This window comes from Haplochromis burtoni, unplaced genomic scaffold (assembly GCF_018398535.1).
Source record: "Haplochromis burtoni strain Fernald_Lab_line unplaced genomic scaffold, NCSU_Asbu1 Contig_335, whole genome shotgun sequence".
In the NCBI taxonomy this organism is placed as follows: domain Eukaryota; kingdom Metazoa; phylum Chordata; class Actinopteri; order Cichliformes; family Cichlidae; genus Haplochromis; species Haplochromis burtoni.
In genome coordinates, this window is record NW_024582696.1 from 323,338 (window position 1) to 337,759 (window position 14,422).

General features: G+C 39.9%; 1 protein-coding gene across 2 annotated transcripts in view; it reads right to left on the reverse strand.

Annotated features, from left to right (window-relative positions):
* adgrl1a (adhesion G protein-coupled receptor L1a) overlaps positions 1-10,828 on the reverse strand; it is a 97,058-nt gene extending 86,230 nt beyond the window's left edge. The window contains exon 1 of one of the 2 annotated variants that reach the window (XM_005942295.2): positions 9,606-10,828. The gene's annotated coding sequence lies outside the window, so the exon portion shown is untranslated. The remainder of the gene's footprint in view (positions 1-9,605) is intronic. The other variant, XM_005942297.2, reaches the window with a different exon arrangement.
* Between the last annotated feature and the right edge of the window lie 3,594 nt (positions 10,829-14,422).

The window sequence follows — 14,422 nt, forward strand, 5'->3', positions numbered from 1 at the left end:
TGATCAGTTTACAGAGCCCTGTAACACAGGCTTTGTTACTTTACTTTGAAACACAAAAAGACACTTCTCTGTCACCCAGAAACGTGTTGTGCTTTTTCAGCTGACTGTCTACCTCCAGCCGTACCTTGGTGTTGTACATAAACCCACTGCTTTGCATGGAAACAAGGAATAGTGAAGTAAAGCAAAAGATTGATTTTGAGGTCAGTCACCTAAGTCAGCCATTCTTCAACTGTGGCTCCAATTTAGCTAAGATAATCCAGTTAACATGACTACATGACTGCTGCAATAATTTGGTTATGATCACGTTATTAGCATTCATGTAACCTCTTCAGGTTAGGTGTAGAGGTATTTTACATTGATTCTGGTGTTTGCTTTTATTTTTTTAAGCAATGGAGGAATTTCAGCCATCAGAAATCTCTACAGTATAATTATTACATGACTCTTTGTGAGAAACACCAACAATAGAAAACATAATGGAATCTTCTTATAAAATGAATAAAAATGCCCTCCCATCACGCCCACCTTATTTGTCCCTAAGCCTCTTTAATACAGTGTATTTTAGTCATACACCTTATTAAATATACAGTGTAATATGCACAGCAGAAATGTCAGTGGAATACAGAATGCTGCATTCGTCTGAACTTGAATGGTAATTATGACCTAAGCAGTGGTCCATGTCATATGAGTGAATAAATACATCGAGTAAGAGTTTACACTGCATGGTTCACTGTATCCCCCGTTAATAAATTAGCACTTTCTCCTACAATCGACAATAGCTATAGATCTCCGATCGCATGTAGCGTCTTATACCTTCATGTATTTTAGTGCTACTGTAGACTGATGCCCAGCCCCAGAAATGCATCATTGATCATTTCTCAGTACAGTTAAATGGTTTTTTATCCTTGCAGGATCCATTCTAGGATCACATCTGGGACTGCAAAATGTCTTGTGAGCACACAAGATGCTCTATAAATACAGGAAACCAATTGACAGCTGAGATATCTGTGTAACAGCAAAGCTGATGATTACAGCAGACATAGAATGGGAGAAAATAGATGTGCAAAGCTTCTACTTTTATCCATAATGAGCCTAAACAAACATCTCCAAACAACTGCTTCTTCCATGGGGCAGCAGAATCAGATGAGACAGCTGTCAGAAAGCATCCATATCCATCCTGAGTTAGCTCTAATTAGAACTGTTCTCCTTCTTCTGGCCCGCTTTGACAGATACTGCTCAATCACCACACCGGTGCTGAGCACTGCTCCAGCTAGGCCAGTGCAATTAAATTGAATTTTATTTTCATTTACGATTTTGGCTTCTGTCCATAGTGGTGAGGCATGATAATTGAGATAACAAGACGCTTTTGTTTGGCGTCATAAAAATCTAGTGCACCCCTTTCATTTACAGTGGTGCAATTCCATTCACACCGGACTGTGGCAGGTTAAAATTACCACCAGCTCAGTTAAAGGAAAGAGAAGTCTCGGTTTACAGGATAGGTAAAATGCATTACGTTATGCATTTTACGTCATGTTATGTAATCTCGACCACAACAGTGTCTGAAATATTAATGATCATGATTTTACTTCAGCCCTACGATATATTATCTGCAATGACAGAGCACAGTACTAATACAGGGACACCTCACATGTGGCACAGTCCCCATATATGCATATACTGTACTGTGCAGTGTGTGTATGCATTAATACTAATCGCACAAGAGCCGAGTCTTGATGTGATGAGTCATTAGACACAATTCAGTGGCAGCATGCTTTTGCAGAAAAGTTATACCTTCCGAACATTGCTACAGAGAGAAAGACACACACAGATAAATGTATAAACAGCTGCACAGCCAACACACACCTAAATTATTTCGTAAACACAGAATTAATCAGCTCTTAGACAAATGGCTGAATAAATACTGTAGATAACCAAATCAATATTATACACTCAATTCATTTGAGTTCACAGAGATGTCAAATTCCGCATAGTTCCATAGCACACTGATTAAACAGGCACCACATTAATTCAGTAAATCAATAAAACCAATCCGTCAAATAAATCAAGTCGCATGGCCGACTGCAGCCAATTGGAGGGCAAGGGCACATTAGAATTCCCTTGCTCTAACTGCATATCTGTGTCAAGCAGGCAGAACACTGATTTACTGTGTGGATTCCACAATTTGTTGAATGAAAATGATTAATCCATGAAACAATAACCAGGGTGCCAAGAAGGCACATGGTAATTCTATAATGATCAAAGACTCAATTAAATCCATTCCCATTCTGTTTCCTAAATGCCTCTGCAGCTGCAGAAAGCATGTGTGCGTTTGTGTCTTTGGTGATCAGTTTATGTTGTGTTATGTGTGTCTTTTCTGTATCAACTTGGGGATGTGAGCTGACCAGGGGGCAAGCTGTGCTTTAGCGAAGTCCTATTGTGGTCAGGTGACGTACGGCTCGTGATCATACACTAAAAGCACTACAGGAGGACAAGCGGTGTGAACGTAATTGTTACTAGATTAAAAGTACAATCATATTCGGACAGACAGACTAGCTACTCTATTCAATTACAGGCATGTCCTTCACCATCCACAGTGTAACCTCTTGCGGTCCCCATCTTCAGATTTTCATTTTTCATAAAAACGTTTGACTTTCTTTTGTCCCCGTTTTAGACAAAGGTAACAAAGCACTCGATAACTAAAAATTGCTGCACAGCAGTGTAGTTTTTAGAAACAACGACAAAAAAAGAAAAAAAGAAAGAACCCTCCATATAACCACAGAGGGTTTGCTGAGCATGCATGGTCATTTTTAGCAGCATCTTACCTCACATTGATTCTGTTAATACCACACCTGGGTGCTAGTTGTTGACTGTTTCAGTGGAAAAAACAAAGCTTTATCCACTCAGAGGCATGAGCATTGCAGCCTCAATACTATCTTTGTAATGCAAAGAGGAAACTGTACTTGTGCCTCTATAGCTGATCAGCATGGAAATATCTTGGATTTTGCAGTTCATTCCCATCACTCTCATCAACCCCATGTACATGCATCTCAGGTGTTTCTGAAAGCATGCTGATAGACCCGGCTTATGTTACCTGCCTTCTACCACAACAGACAGAAAAGTACCTTGCTCGCTAATGAACATGATGAAGCAATTAGCTGCTAGAAAGAGAGTAAATTTCACGAGGTGGCCAGAAATATATCAAATAATTATTCCCGTTATGCATCTACCAGCTGTGTAAATAAGCAGCTGTTTGTTAACTTGTTCACCGTAACAACTGATACTCAATCACTGTTTACAGATGCTAATTTAAGCAAAGCATGTGAAAACTGAGAATTGTGTAGTTGCTCTTTAGTGCCATCAGCTAATTGTTGGGAATTTAAACAATTGCCTGGACACAAACTCACTTTTACCTCAAGACGATTCTTATAGGACTGTGCCGCGTTCTGTCCAGATAAGTTTGGCATGTTCGCTGCACAAGTACAAAAGGGAACATTATAACAACAATATTGTACTAGGCCGATTAAAAACACACACACACACCCAGAGCGGCAAAAAGGTTAATAAGCTGTTGCACTCATTCACTTTTGCATACAGTGTCAGGGAGGTGAATCTATGATACCACAAGTGTGGGTAGTACTTTGGTTTGTGTCCATATGTGCAGAGGAGCAGAGGGCATGAGGATTGGAGAGGCGCAGCACAGGCTAGTCTCAGGTGAGGCATGCATAGTCCCAACATAATTATAATCCTTAATTAATCCACCTCGGATGCTCTCTCTCTCCCTCTCTCTCTCTCTTTCTCACTCACTCACTCATCTACCTCTCTCTTGAAGTTCATTGCTCTAGGTGTTTATGGACTTTTTCCATCACGGTGCACTTCCCCCCTCTCCCTCTTATCTGGCATCATGTAAAATGCTCTGGGTGTTTTTGCAGCTGTTTATGTATATACGTGCCCTTTCATACCTTTCTCAAGGAGCTCCATCTCTTCTCCCATTCCCCTCCTCCCCTACCTCATTTCTTTTTTTCTCAATCTGCTTTCCTCCAGCTCCCATCTTGGCAGACAGGAAAACAAGCAGCTTCTCTCAGTCCCATGTTGTTTCTTGGTGTTCTCAGTACTCACAGCACGGAACACAGAGACATACAGACACAAACATGCTCACACCAGTCCAACACCATATACTCCAATGGGAGTGCTGCTGACACAAATACAAACCCACTAGGGCCGTCCCTCTGTGGAATGACTCAGGTGTGTCTCGCATGAACACAGCTTGCAAGGATCCTGTTTATAAACATGTCTCTCCTAATTCTAGTGCCCAACAGAATGCCGGTATAGCAAAGACAACACCGAGTAACTCCTGCAGTCATTGACTGCGAGAGGTCGGTGGCAGAAAGCGAGAAAGGAAGAGGATTGTGCAAACGGAGAAATAATAAAGGAACAATGAAGTTCCATTGAAGATGAAGGGTCTGGACATGGCACTAAGCAGAAGGTAATGAGGATAAAGGTGTCAGTATTGACGCAGGTAGAATGAGAGCACCAGGTGTGAGGAGGAGTGACGACTACTTCTGCCATTACCACTCAGTCTCTCGCTCTGTCCATTTTGGCCAAGCCAATTAGAGGGGCTCATCCACCACTCCGCTCTGCACCCTCCATCAAGCTATCAGAAAACATAAGGATTGATTGGACAAGCTATTAGGTCAATTGATCCCTGTTTCCTTTCATCTGTGTGCTCCTCCTTTTTCAGATGGATAGCTTAGATGTGGAAACCTACTCCAATTACCTAAAGTTTCACCTTTTGTCTAGTCAAAGTTTCTCCCATATGCTCCTTTTGGGTATTTAGTTTTAGGTGAAAATTTGCATTTAGAATTTTATAAATATTTGAGTTTACTTGCACATGTTTGCATTTATAGAGCTTTCTGTGACCGCGTCCACGGTTCGCAGAAGGACTGAAGTTGATCTCAATGGCACCATTGCCATTATACACTTTTGGCAAGAGCTGCCACAACTTACTTTCCAAAATGCCAGACAACCCACAGGGCAAAATTATACTGATTTGTGATCATTATTTTCAAGTACCTTTAAAATTATATCCTGGCACAGGGCTTTGAAAACCTGTAAAACGCATGTTCAGAAATGAAAACTGGAAAACAAATTGATTTGATAGCTGGGATTTAAAGTTTTCCATTAATTTTTTTTTAGAAGCAAAGGTGACTGGACAGCTCAAGTAGTTTGGGTATATGTTTGCCTACCTATCTAAACTCTGAATATCCAATAAAGGCAGAAAATTACATAAAATAAAAAGAGCAACTGTAATATGGTCACTGAAACTCCAGCGACACATTTGTTTTAAACAGAGATCCCATTTTCTCTGACAAATCAGTGTAAAACTGAATGAATTGCTGGTGAGGCTGATTGGTCACATTGAATGAGCATCACTGAGTCTTTCCCCTGCTGTACACCCAGTCGTCTCTCAGTCGATAGACACAACCCAAATACACCAGACACTCAATCCAATGTGTTGCTACATGGGCCAATCCAGCTAATTTAACACCCACTCCATTTATGAAAAAGAGTCCTCATCGATTTTTTCTGTTCATGTGCTCTTATTGCTCCTGTTCATTTTCGCCACGCCGGCGCCTACACGTGCTCAAGGCTGGCAGCAAGTGAATTGAATTAGTGTGTGGTGGGGTTCCTGTAAGATTGGCTCCTCAAAACCCACACCTCCAGACTTTCTCCAGATGTAGCAGAGACGCCAGAGCCGATAACCAACAGGCTGCAGCACAGCTGCGTGACTACATCACAGATAACTCCACAGCACAAAGCCCGGTATCCTCACAAAGGACATTCAATGCCCATCACTTCTGCACCTCATTGCCACAGCAAAGACAGGCACTGTTTCTTGGCCGTTATATATATCCCTGGCCAGTGCAACCTCCACTCTTCACCCCTTCTATTTTCCTTTCCCGTCTCCCTCTTTTTGCTGCTTTATATCCAATCCATTATTGCATGTTTATCCTCCAAAAATGTAATCTAGCATTTAAGGGGAAAACAGCCAAATGGGCTTAGAAAACATAATATGGTATTTTTGATTGCAATAATTAGTCCAACAAAAGCTGTTAAAAACCATTTCCAGTGTATTTTGTCAGCAGTGGTAAAACACTGAAACACAATAACTGTCATAATCATAATGGTTTTCCTGTCAGGACAAGTCTTATCAGGCTAGTGACAACCCCAGAACTGCCACTGCCAGGTAAACACTGCTAACTACAAAGGCAAGGAGAGAGGAAAAGCTACCTGGCACTACACAATAAAGAGCTTCTGGGTCAGTCCAGAGAAAAACTGCCCAACAGACACGCAGAATTTGGACATAACAAAAAGGGTAATAAAAGAATACTCCTGCCCATTCACAAGGGGCGCACAGGTACCCAGGCAGCATCCTGTGAGACAATAATAACGGGCATGGATCCCATCACTGCCACAACCCTCACTGGTTACCTCCACCCTAATAAGATTGAACAGGCTGAAGAGCGCTTCTTAATCTCATACTGTAACGATGCTATATCACTCATCTGAATGCTTTTTGTGTGCTATGCAGAAATCAGATTAAGAAAAAAATGTTTGTTAGCCATGTATTACAATGGAAAATAATCTTCAGATTTATGATAAATCTATATATATTGACCACGCACATATCCGAAAATAAATTTTTTCAATGGCCTGCTGTACGTGCAAGGATTTTACTAATCCAATATCATATCTGGGAACCTTCCATCATCAAAAGACAATTCTGAGATTAAGTTTATCATTTGAATATACTGCAACGCCATAGTAGAGTTCCTCTGTTCTGTACTGGAATAAATATTTGCCTTTAATTCCCTCCTGGAGATTGAAATAGCTTATAGTGGCATTATGTGTGCACAGTAAAGTGTGTGTTGTTAAGTGGGCATGTTAGAACACCATCACCACATATGCAACAATTTGAATTAATTAAAATGATTCACTTTGTAATGAAAAGAGAAATGGCTACATGCGTTATCGTGTGCACTTGTAGCTAAATAATTTTTGTGTTTGCCGCACAATCTTATGAAATTCTGTGTCTTGACTTGACTGACGGATGGCTTTAATTAACAGATTTTCATAGCAAACGGCTCCCTTCTATTCTTTAGTGATTATTCGTTTATTTTTTATTTTAATAACATGTGTAATTGCCCACTGAGAACCCAAAATTTAAAACTATTTGATCGCAAAACAGAAAATTGAATTGAATTGCGTATTTATCTGTATTATGCATGCATTTTGAATTATGTTATTTGCTACCCCAGAGGGCATTAAAACTGTAGAATAATGTACTGCTATACTGTTACTACAAGCCACATTCAGTTTCATTTCATACCATCTTATGTGTGAAAAAGATGTCACTGGCTTTCACAGGTTAAGGATAAATCTCCATGCAGTGTCAAAATCAACAATCCAGCTTTTTGGCATGTAACATTCAATATGTATTGCTTCTAGCAATTAACAATCGTGACAAGAGCTTCTTTTTTTTTTTAAATCAAGTATTACAGTGACAGAACAGGTGTCAGCATTTTTTTGTAAATCCAGTCAATGTTATTTTTCTAATGTGTCTAATGTTTCTAATGTGTGAAACAGCATTATGCTGAACTGTCCTGAAATAACACAGATTATTTTGTAAAAATCATCAATTCTTTTTCCTTTCCGCTAATTTTCTATCAACAAAGTTATTTAGTCAGTCTTGTCAAAGAGCTGTAGGGATCTAAACAGCAGAAAGCAAAATGAAAAGAATTTAAAAAATCTGAAGGTGTAGTCACTTTGGGAACTTAGCACTGTTAATCCCATTTATAAAAAAGATCAAGTGTACGTGTCTGTGCACGTGTGCGAGCGCCTGCACACATGCACAGACATACATGCTATAAACGAAAACATGAGTATGTGCGTTTCTCATGTTCATATAGACGCAATGACTACACTTTAAACCTAAATGGATAGAAGAATTTTAAAAAATCAACCAGGTTCTGTATACAGTGTCTTCTTCACAGCCAATGTTTTAAATAAAATAAAACGATGATCAAATCCTGACCACAACATTTCAAAGTCTCGAAAAACTCAAGTAAATCTAATTCTGATAAGTGACTTATTAAATGTGTGACAATCATTAATGCCATGCTAATATATGACTATTATTCAACCATTGAAAGTCGGGAATAATTTTTCTGATGGTGATGTGACACACAGACAAGGGGGAAATAAATCCTTCTGTCTTCCCGAGGAGTGTGTTTGGCAGTAAACCAATTCCAAGTCTGGCTTCTTGAATGCCCAGATAACGCAATCAGACAGTTGCAATATTGCTGTTTTACCACCTGAAGAATTTAAATTTCATTCAGCCCCTTCAGAATAGTAGACATGCCAATTTTTTCCCTAAGAATTGGCAGGGCAAACACAATGCACCCCAGTGAAATGAGGGAAAGAATGAGGGAAAGGATTACAAACTGAAAATAACTGTTTTCAGGGGCTTTCTTGTTTGCCTCCTCAGGTTCAATTTTATCATAATAACACACAAAGACAAAAGGTTTGATTTCATCTATCAGAGCTGCAATACAGTCGGCTGATGCCTTTTTATTAGAGATTTTATTATTAAATTGGGAATTAGCTCAGCGTAGTAACATTATAATGGGGTTATCATGATTTGAACCCCTAAATATTAAGGGGGTCACATTTGATTAAATTTGGATGTATGACAGTATGTTTCCTGGCTTGGTCTGTAGTGAGGTGATATTAAGACAATAACATAATAACATATTCTGTTGCCATTTTGTGCACAAGCTATTATTAGAATGTCAGATGGGCTAAATTTAACAGAACTTCTCACATAGTTTGGGAGACCCAGAAACACTCAAGGACTCCCCAACAGCTAGCCTATAGTTAATGATTTGACAAGGTAGGATTAATGATGTAGTCTTGGACAGGGGGTTGGACAGAGTAGTTCACACTGAGGCTGTACACTTGCTCTGATGCATTCCTCTAATAATCAATTGGTTACTTCATTTCTTTCTCTAATTGAAGGAACTTGCGGAGCAAACCCTGAACAGAGTGATTACAAAAATCACTTCTGTCACAAATATCCCAGAACATCTTGTTTTTTTCTTGTCTAAAAAGAGTCGTGATTTGCCTCGATTTCCCAATGTCAACTGAAAACACTTCACAGCTTCTTCGCTTTTACAGGACATGCACACTGTCACTTTCAGGTTCGCAGACCCTAAGTATTAATTAAAATTGCCAAAATCTGTTACTGTCCAGGCCACGGTGCAACGCACAGGCCCACAGACGAGAGTTATACTCGCAGATGCGACTAATTTAGAACATCCAGCACGCATTTTAAATATGAAGCGACTGCTGTTGACGCACCGTAAACATGAACTTCGCTACCTGTCAAAACATAAAATATTACATAAATAAATCGTATTACCACGTCTGAACACCTCACGCAGGCTCACAGAAGAAGCCAGGTTGCTGCGCATTACATGCTATTACTGTCGCACTCGTATCACATGTATTTAGAGCACGTGTAAAATAAAAAAGCTGGACATCGATCCTACCTTGTTTCCTCCAATCTCCTTCTCCTTGTTTTCTCAGTGTGTCTCATTCATTCTCGTTTCTCTCCTCACTTGCCTCCTTCTCCTTTTCTTCCCCTCTGGTTATCACTCGTTTTTTCTCCTCTCTGGTGCCGTCTTCGTGCGGATGCATAAGAATTAAAAATTAATAGCCTGCTATCTTAAAGACGGGAGACAGGGGGGGAAAAATCCACCCGACTAAAAAATATGATAAAGCCAATGGAGGGAAAATCCTCACGGACAAAACAGATTCTCACGAAAATGCGCCCGTGTGGGCATCAAAATAAATAACGGCGACGACACCATCCTGGTAGAAAAATAATATTAGAGCATGCGGAACACTTTAACGATGAAGGTGACGGAAATGTTAAACTATAGTTGATTATTAAGAAAAATTAAGTTGTAATTCTGTTGTCCGTCCGCCGCTGGCTTGGTGGTGAGCATTTGAGCAAATGTGTCAACGTCGCAAAACGTCTGCGTAATACAGATCAGACTCTTGAATGCCTGATGTGTTTCTGTTACACGCTTCCCCCCCGAACTGTCGACTCCTTGACTTCGTGCAGCTCTACAGTGTAAAAATCATCCGTTGGAATTAGGACAGTCTACACAAGTCACATGCGGTTATCTCGTGCGTCTTGACGCACAGAACGGATCACTCTAGTTTCCCTCTTTGTCGACAGGCAGCGCGCACTCTCATCAGGACCGTCCACACGGCATTTTCAACCTCTGCAGTTCTGCATCAGGCCAATTACAACCTAGCGCATTCGTCACTGGCTTTCACATACAGTTTGGTACCTTGAAGACAGTTTCATGACAGTTTTATAAACAAGCCTTAGTCGACCTAAGTTAGGGAAATGTAGTCTATACCACATCTGCCCGCCCACTAATGAAACGGCTTTTTTTGTATAACATTAGCACCTTTTCTTTTCTTTTTTTTTCCAGATGCCTAACCCACGTGGTTTCCCAAGGTGGATTTCAGGAACCGCCAGAGGTCCTCTAAATGGTCATCTGTAATTGCCCTGCAAATTAGGTGTAGCTTAATTGCACACAGTGTAAGCAAATCGTCTTGAAGTACCTGCAAGAAAAAAAGGACACTGACTATTTGATTCCTACATTAACTTTGCTCAGAACCACCTTCCACCTTTCTCTGATATATATTTCACTATACAAACGGTTCCAAAAATGCTGTGACTGTTTTGTCTTATGCCAGCATGTTTAAAAGACGCTGGGGCAAGGTCATCAAAGACCTGGTTGTATAATGACTAAAAAATTCTAAAAAAAAAAAGCCTAGTGGAACATTAAGTGATTAATTAGTTTAATTAGCAATAGGTCACAAACATAAGTGGGTATAAAAGGAATATATAAGAGAGGCTGAGTCTTTCACAGGCAAAGGTTATAGCAGTGCACCGCTCTGTGAAAAAGCTAAAGAGATAATAGATCAGTAATTTGAAAATAAGAAAAAAAACTGAAACTTAAAAAACTGAAAATGACATGATCAACAGTAACATAAATCTCTGTACCGGAGGGCATTCACAGTGGGTCTGCATTCACAACAGAGCTTATTCTAAAGCAGAGCTCACTCTATGGGCTCAGTAACACTTCCTCAAACCTCTGGCAGTGAACAGAGTGTAACTACATCCACAAATACAAGCAAGATCCAGAATCGCTGCTGCCTTCTCGGTGCCAGACCTCATTAAAGACTGAGGAAAAGCAGAAAACTGCTGTGGAATGACTGATCAAAATTGGAAACTGGCTTTGGACATTATGAATGCTGCATTTGCCTGGTTAAAGAGGAGATAAGCCATCCATCTTTTTATCAGAGTACAGTTTAGCAGTCAGTGTTGTGATGGCATGGGTGTGCATTAGTGCACACGGCACGGGGAACTTGTAAATCTGTAAAGGCCCTGTGACTGTTGATTGATATATACTGATTTTGGTAGAACATGCAACTACTCAGGTGACTTCCTTATTTCATTCAAGTCAATGCCAAGCCAGATCCTGCACGTATGCCGGTAGCTTTCCACCCAATGACCCTTTCATCCAATTATAACACCTGGCATATTATGACACAAAAAAGATGACAAAGAAGACTGTTGAACTGTTGCAGCAGCTGACATTTTGCTTGTAAAACTACAAGTAACACAACTACTGCAATTTGCTTCCTCAGTACAAACACTTACAGAGTTCTCTTAAACGAAGACGATGATCATCACAATGGTAAATACATCTCTTTCCCAACTTTTGGAGAAAAGAACTGGGATGGATGTTGCTGCATCAGACATAAAATTGGTCTATTTTTTTACCCAAACCAAAAAAATTCTCAGTTTTCACATTTAATTTGATATGTTGCCTTTGTCTTCTATACGGAAATAATATGCAAATCACTGTAAACTGATTTGTGCATCATTTTAAACTGCATGCATCTGTATTTTAACATTAAACAGCCAGTGCTCTAATCCAGCTACTTAGCCTACCACTGAAATGCTTTCACTGCATTAATTTTAAAGAGGTGTTTCACTTAGAAATCGTCCAAGTTTTTTTAAATAGAAAAGACGTCATGAAAGACAAAGTTCTATCCATGTGCAGTGTTGGGAAGGTTACTTTTAAAATGTATTCCATTACAGAATACAGAATACATGCCCCAAAATGTATTCTGTAACGTATTCCGTTACGTTACTCAATGACAGTAACGTATTCTGAATACTTTGGATTACTTAATATATTATCATGCTTTTTACAACAACGTGAATGTACTATTGCTGTGTGATTTATTACTATTACTGAAGGTCCGCGCGACTCCGAACTGTAGTAAAGGGACCTCTGGCTAATACGGCGGGGTCCCTGTCGGCTCGTAGCCGAAAAATAGCTTTACTTTGTTGTCTGGGTCAACTTTTCTTGCGAGAGACAGAGAGAGGAGTTGAAAGGCTGCTCCAACGGAACTTATTGTTTTCGGAGGAAAACACGAACACGGTGTACAGTCGAGTCTTAATAGCTTACTTACAACTGGGCTCGTCAGGCTCTCTTCTTGGCTGCAGTGGTTATTATTATATTTACATGCTTCCAGCTCCCGTTTTTGCTCGATGACAACTCGTACCTTTCCACTCCCCTTTTTCTCCCTCCTCGCGCTCACAGACACATAACGTGTATGGCAGTCCATTCTCCCTGCAGCACGGACTACACTGCCTATGATGCTACATTCTTTAGAGCTATGCTTGTAGCATTCTGCCTGTTAGCTTAGCATAACAACAACAACAACGAACAGGCGCTCTCTCACCCAGGAAACACACAGTCGCAGAGAGAGAGAGAGAGAGAGCGTCGCCATGTAACCATGGCAACCGTAACGCTGCCGCCTGGAACAAAAGAACGTAGCTGTCAAACAAACCCAAACAGTCCTGACCCGCGACTATATGAAACAGGAAAGTACCGCAGTGTAATCCATTTATTTCAACAAAGTAACTGTATTCTGAATACCACATTTTTAAACGGTAACTGTAACGGAATACAGTTACTCATATTTTGTATTTTAAATACGTAACGGCGGTACATGTATTCCGTTACTCCCCAACACTGTCCATGTGTCAGCATGAAGTCGAGGTGACTGAACCTTGCTGCTAGAGAGGTGAAATGTCTAATGTCAAGATGGAGCTAAAGCTTCAGTGCAGGACATTATGTTGACTGTGTGTTAAAGATTTATTTAAAAAGTCCAACAATTTTATACTGTATGGACAGTTAATCAATAAAACCGCCATGATAACAGCCATTTGTGTGGGAGTCATTTAAATCAACCATACAGCAAGTTCTCTGTGCTCATATAAGACTTGTAGATTCTTCACTTATGTGCACCATGTATTAAAATGTATCTAGGCTTTTTATTTTTTCCATTAGTTTCAAAGCACTTAAAAAAAAGTTTCTAAATAATGTCAAAGCACCAACATTCAAAAAAAAAACTACATCTTTAAGATTGCAGTCTGCTGCCCAGGAATAGATGGATTTTTCAAAAGATTGCTTTTCTGGTTCTTCTGGTGTCAGACAGTTTGTTGAAAAAAGAAAGCGTGTTATACGGCTCTGAGTGAGTACATTGGCAGGTGTTCTCCAGGACGTTCACAGGTGGGTACGGGTTTAAGGGGGTGAAAGTGTATGGAAGGAAGGAAGAAAAAAATCAGCAACTAAGTGGAGGCATTGAAGCTTCTTGGTAGTTCTACTAAAAGCTACTCTTAGTTGCAGCTGCTCACTTTTTCCGGTAAGTGTATTCTTTTAAGCCTGTTTCTCTTGGGCCAAAATTAGCATCTCATTTAAGGTCACCGAGAATTACAGCTGCACCTTGATAAGCAAACTAGCAAGCTAGGGCTAGGACTGGGTAGTGAGAGCTATCCTGCAAATAAATATGGTACTCACCAGTTAAAAAAATAACACTGGCTTCAAACCAGTAGCAGTCGATGACATTTATATGGCAACATTCCTACACTGCCTAATGATGCCTTAACATTCAAATGCACCTGTTTAAAAAAAGTTACGTATCCTCACTAAAAGCACTTTTATTACGTGGATATTGGCGCGTGTGTCTGTGTGTTCAGTGGAAATTGTTTTGCTACATCTGCTTGAAAGCCATTAAATAGATTTAAATTTGAACCAACTACTAAAAATGCAGTTTTGTTTGATTTTTATTTTAGACTGAACTTGCCATGAGTAATAACTCTGGATTAATCCCAAGAACTCTTTGTCTCCAGGTGAACATGGGCTAAGTTCTCCAGTGCCAGATGAAATTATTTAACTTCCATATCACACGCAATAATTGCACCACT